At 36.7% G+C, this 5722-nt stretch overlaps 1 long non-coding RNA gene across 1 annotated transcript; it reads left to right on the forward strand.

The window, feature by feature from the left end:
* The first annotated feature begins 1350 nt into the window (after window positions 1-1350).
* Window positions 1351-2530, forward strand: LOC129572452 (uncharacterized). Its single transcript, XR_008688448.1, has 3 exons — window positions 1351-1781; window positions 1878-1892; window positions 1968-2530. It is a non-coding gene; the product is annotated as an uncharacterized LOC129572452 (long non-coding RNA).
* Window positions 2531-5722: the final 3192 nt, after the last annotated feature.

Here is a 5722-nt window from a genome sequence, read left to right on the forward strand (position 1 = left end):
GAAAACTAATAATACCAATATTTAGTGCCTAATTAGTGCCCGCAGAAAAACTATATCTCGGGGATTTTTTCACCCCCTGAGGAGGTGAATTTAGGGGATGATTTTTTAGGGGTGGAAAAATTCATCCCCAATAGTACCAATAATTAGTGCCCAATTGGTGCCCACGAATAATACCTATATCACCTACATTTACTTGAATTTTTTTGAAGTTATAAGCATTTGTTTTATTTGAGGTCAAAAATGTCAACTTTGTCAAAATAAGGTCAAAACACCTTAAAAATGAATCTAATATTTAGTGCCTAATTAGTGCCGCTCATTGCAACTCTCAGAATGTTCATATGTACACTTTCGATTAAATTATAGCCTTTCATTTTGGATATTTAGGTTAGGCTTTTTCGAACCGTTCACATTTCGGCTTCCTACTCATTTCCATGTGTTGGTTAGGTTATTTTGTGTTAAAATGTTTATAGACCAAATTCTTATTCCAATCAAGAAAGACCAAGACATACTATTATCACACACTAAATCTATTGACTAGATCGAGAGGAGAGTATGTGAAAAAATTCTAATATATTTTGAAAGAGGAGAGTATGTGAAAAAATTCTAATATATTTTGAAAGAGGAGAGTATGTTTTCTGATGATTCTGTTGGCGTTAAAGTAGAGTATGTTGTAGTACCGTCTAGCCTCTGCGGTCTTCACGGTTTTCGCGCAACTGATAGGAGATAACAACATGGTGTCTTCGGCAAAGTTGTAGTACTCGAGGTCTTCTATAACATTGCTGAAGACATCTATCTCTTATCTCTTATCGGTTGCGCGCAAATCGCGCACATAAAAAAGCAAATTTTATACAGAACTTTTTTTTCTTATCATTTTTCGCGCTTTTCGCGGAACTGATAAGAGATAACTGACTTCAGCAATGTTATAGAAGACCTCGAGTGCTACAACTTTGCCGAAGACACCAAGTTGTTATCTCTTATCAGTTCCGCGGAAACCATGGAAAACCGCCAAAAATGAACATACTCGCCTTTAACCATTTTTGGGTCGAAAGAAACTTACTCTTCCCTTTCATAACAAAGTCAGATGAACTTACTCTCCTCTCGATCTAGTCAATAGAAATTGTATGTACAAACACAAAAAGATCAGGTTTTTCACGATTCTTGGAGTCGTTTTCCTGCAAACAAATTATTCAGCCAGTTTTTGGCGGTGTTATTATTATTATTATTATTCTGCACCATACAGCGTTTCTTCGCCAGAGGTGGTTTATTTGATATAAATATTATTTTGTATATTTACATTATATTACATTAATTAAGTTGCTATATTTGCATAAAATTTATCACTCTGGTGTAAATAAATAAATAAATATGAGATATCCGATTTCAGCAAAGTTGTAGAGCAGCTTGAGTACTACAATTTTCCACATGCGTTATTCCGTTATCTCTTATCAAATACGCGAAGTGATTCTTAGTACTTTTATTTGCAATTTAAAGTCGCCTCGGGCACTGTATGCCCCAAAGACGAACAAAAGGTTGACCACACTTGATTTAATTTCTAAAAATTATTAATTTTTTGGTGTTGGTAATTTTTGTAGATGATCTATCTTCTAATTTAACATCTGGCGCCACAAACAATTTGGCAAATGCGGGCAGTGGCCTATCAAGTCTTGGTGTGGTTACTAATATGAATATAATTGATGATCCGATATCGGATGCTTTTAAAATAGTAGATGCTATTCGGCCGCCGCCGCCGCCGCCGCCACATTCAAACCTTCATATGGCCGGTAAATGATGACTTACAAAAAAATAATTGCTTCTTACATCTTCTTGTTACTAACATTTTAAATTAACATGCTCACATTATTGGACAACGTCTCTAGGTCGAAAATAGAACTGTAATGAACCTTTTGAATTTTGAAACAATTTCGATTTTTCAGAAAATATTAACTCATCTTTTTGTTTTATTCTAGATGAAAGTCGTTTGTAACATTTTTGAACGAATTGAATCAACAGAAAATCAATCTTTAGATGTTCCGAAGACCACAACCAGAAAATGATTGAACCGAAAAGCTGGCTGGTACTACTTGTGGAGAAACGTTTTTAAATTCAAGATATACTTTTTCCTCGAAAATATACGAAATATACGAAATAAGAAATTCAAAAAGTTAGTATTGATCTAGTATTGGATCTAAGACATTTAAATAAAATGAGACGGAATGGAAAGAAGTAATAATCACCAATTTCACATACAAATATCATTATTATTAGCTAATTTATAATAAATATCAAAGTTGGAGGATTTTACATTCGTACAGATCTATTTACCTAGTATCTTAATTCGAATTGTATACATAAAAGTGTAACACAGAAATACGTTTTATTTTGACGAGTTTTGGATTAAATTATTTGCTTATACCTAACCATTATTTGAAAAGTAATCAATAAATATCATTATTATGTACAAATATTGATCAAGAAACTGAAACCAATTTCATTGTTCATATACAATATAATAATAATACAATTGAAAATTTATGAAATCTTTTTATTATTTGAAGAATTTGGACTCGACTACTTTGTGGCTTATAGCTGACTTGTTGTAAAATTTTCTTTCCTACAGAGAAAACGATCTTAACCCTCTAGTGCATACAGCCGCCTTTAGACGGGCAACATTCGAATTATGATTATTTTTTTAATTATCTAAAGCGAAAAATCAACCAAGTACCAGTACTCCACGCCATGCGAAAAATTATTGCACTAGATGGTTAAGTAGTTTAATTCGAATGGACTATAAATGAGGAAAAACATTGAAATCCACATTCAAATATGTTAATTCCTGAAAGTGTATGAAGAAATCCAAAGATAAAGGCATTAAACTTACAGTTGAAGGCACTATATCCAAGAAACACGATCGTGCATGATTACAATCAAGTTCGATTGGAGGTTTTGCTATAACTTTTGGATGGATGGATGAATTATTTGGGCGGCTTTATATGAAGCCGTGCGTAGGTCTATGACCTTTTGCACTATCGGACCCATTTCTTTTTCCAGTTTTTCGAGTTGACTCTATTTTCTGGGTGCAGGTGTCTCCTAGGACCCACCCCAATCGACTGGAGTAGCTAGAAGGCCACTGCTCCAGGTGGAGTTGGTGTCCGAAGCCATTCTCAACCGCAACCTCCAATAGAGCCCATCCTTTGTTTTGGTTTTTTCAAATGGAGGAATGTTTTCAATTTCTGATATACCGATATATTCATCAGTAACCGAACACAGACTAAAAATTTTGTCAATGGGTGTCGAAAAAAAAATGAAGACCTAAAAAAAAGGTCCTCACTTTTGAAAATCGATTCTATCTAGTGTAAAACAGTCAAAATCCCACAATGGGAGTCTGAAATTCTGCCAATGGGTGTCGAAAAAAAGTGAAGACCTAAAAAAAAGGTCCTCACTTTTGAAAATCGATTCTATCTAGTGTAAAACAGTCAAAATCGCTCGAAGGGGGTCTCCATTTTCAAATCCTAGATGGGGGGAAACCCCTCCCCCCTTGCACACGTCTGACCGAACATTGTTTATTGCGGTAGGTGTATTAGATATTATTTATCATATACACCAACCTAGCGAGTAAACACCCCATTTTTACGTGTACTCGAACCAACTCATCTTCTGTATTGAGTACACGGGTATCCCACGGCTTAAAGTGCCCCCCGGAGCACTCCACGGGCCTTAACATGGGCCGTAGTCTATCAATTCACAATGCCATTGGCAGAACCAATGATATTTTGAAGAGAAAAGATTTTCGGCACACATGCGATTCGAACCCGTGTCCCCACGCTTACAACGCTAGCACGCTAACCAATACGCTATAGCTGGGTTATAGATTTTGGATAAATGAATGTAATTAAAAAAAAATACAGTCATGGATAAAATTTAGAGCGCCGTTGGCAAAAAATGTTTTCAACGCTTATTTAAACCGGTAAGAATTATCTTGACCCTCCAACTTTTCATAAAATAAAATCGCAACTTAAAGTGGTTTTAAAATAGTAGAGAAACGTAGAACGCGTTTGAAATAAAAATTCAACATGTTCAGAGTGAAAATAAAAGAGAAACATAGCAGGTAAAAGTCACTGCCCCCCCCCCCCCCCCCCCGGTCGGAAAAATGAAAAACCAATTCCAGATTCGGACTCGGGGGAGTTTGTACTCACCGTATGCAAATTTCCAGAGTTCGTACTCCAACTGGGCCCGAGTACAAACTCGGCAATGTTGAAAATTTGGAAAAAACGGCCATTTTGTATGGCGACTTTATCTCAGCGGCCGAATGTTGATGTTCTGGGGTCATTCCATATGATTTTGGGTTAGTAATGACCGTGTGCAAAGTTTCAGAGTTTGAACTCTCACCCAGTCCGAGTACAAACTCGTCAAAGTTGACATTTTGTCAAATTTTGCCAATTTGTATGGCGACTTCATCTCAGAGGCCGAATGTTGATGTTTTCGGGACATTTTCATATGATTTGGAGTTTGTACTGGCCGTGTGCAAAGCCGCAAAGTTTGTACTCTCACCCAGTCCGAGTACAAACTCGTCAAAGTTGACATTTTGTCGAATTTTGACAATTCGTATGGCGACTTCATCTCACAGGCCGAATGTTAATGTTCTCGGGACATTTTCATATGATTTGGAGTTTGTACTGGCCGTGTGCAAAGCCGCAGAGTTTGTGCTCTCACCAGGCCCAAGAACAAACTCCTCAAAGTTTGAAATTTGGTCAAATTTCGGAAATAAAAAAACGACGAAAAAATTTAATGTCAGAGGCTAGATTCTGATGTTCTGAAGTCATTTTCAAAGCTGCAGAGTTTTTACTCAGTCCGAGTATAAACTCGTCAAAGTTGACATTTTGTCAAATTTCGGGCATTTGTATGGCGACTTCATCTCAGAAGCCGAATGTTGATGTTCTGGGACATTTTCATATGATTTGGAGTTTGTACTGGCCGTGTGCAAAGTTCCAGAGTTTGCACTTGCACTAGGCCCGAGGGCAAACTCGTCAAAGTTTAAAATTTGTCAAAAGCGGTACTATTGTATTTTGTATGGGAAGTACTCAAAATAACCACTTTTTAGGAGTTTGGTCAAGGCAAACTGCTATTATTTTTCGAAAATAATTATAGTCATTGAACAACTGAATACCCGATTCTCCATAGATTTTGTTTAAAAGCGACATTTCTTCATAAAACAAGCAAATGGCTGAAGAAAATTCACTTATGATGGACTGATGTGATTCTAATCCACATAATTTTTGACGAGGAATCAATTTAGCTTTCACTCGACCCATGATTCAACGATTCACGGTTTGACAGGTATGATTCGATTCAAGTAAAAAAGTCTGGCAGGTTGAACGATCTGAGTTTCAGAATCAATCTCTTGTGGTTAACCGTTAACTCTGTCAAACGATTTGCTGAACCGAACTGAAGTCTGTGTAAAAAAATTTCCATTTGCGCACCAGAGCTTATGCCTCTCTGTGCATAGTGGATAGGATCGGTGAGATTAGATGCAGTAGATCTGGACTTCATGAGGCTGTGTTGCTTTTTGGTGATTTTGTCCTGTACCAGTGACAGAAGTTTGACGTTCACTAAATGCTCAAAGAACTTCGCCACAGTTTGGAGCTTAGCTATGCAACGGTAGTTTTCAATCTTCTGGCCCCCTTTTCGAAATGGCCAGTTGACAATAATTCATTGAAAATCTCGG

The sequence above is a fragment of the Sitodiplosis mosellana genome, unplaced genomic scaffold (genome assembly GCF_009176505.1).
Source record: "Sitodiplosis mosellana isolate CC-2019 unplaced genomic scaffold, AAFC_SMos_1.0 Smas_scaffold_5019, whole genome shotgun sequence".
In the NCBI taxonomy this organism is placed as follows: domain Eukaryota; kingdom Metazoa; phylum Arthropoda; class Insecta; order Diptera; family Cecidomyiidae; genus Sitodiplosis; species Sitodiplosis mosellana.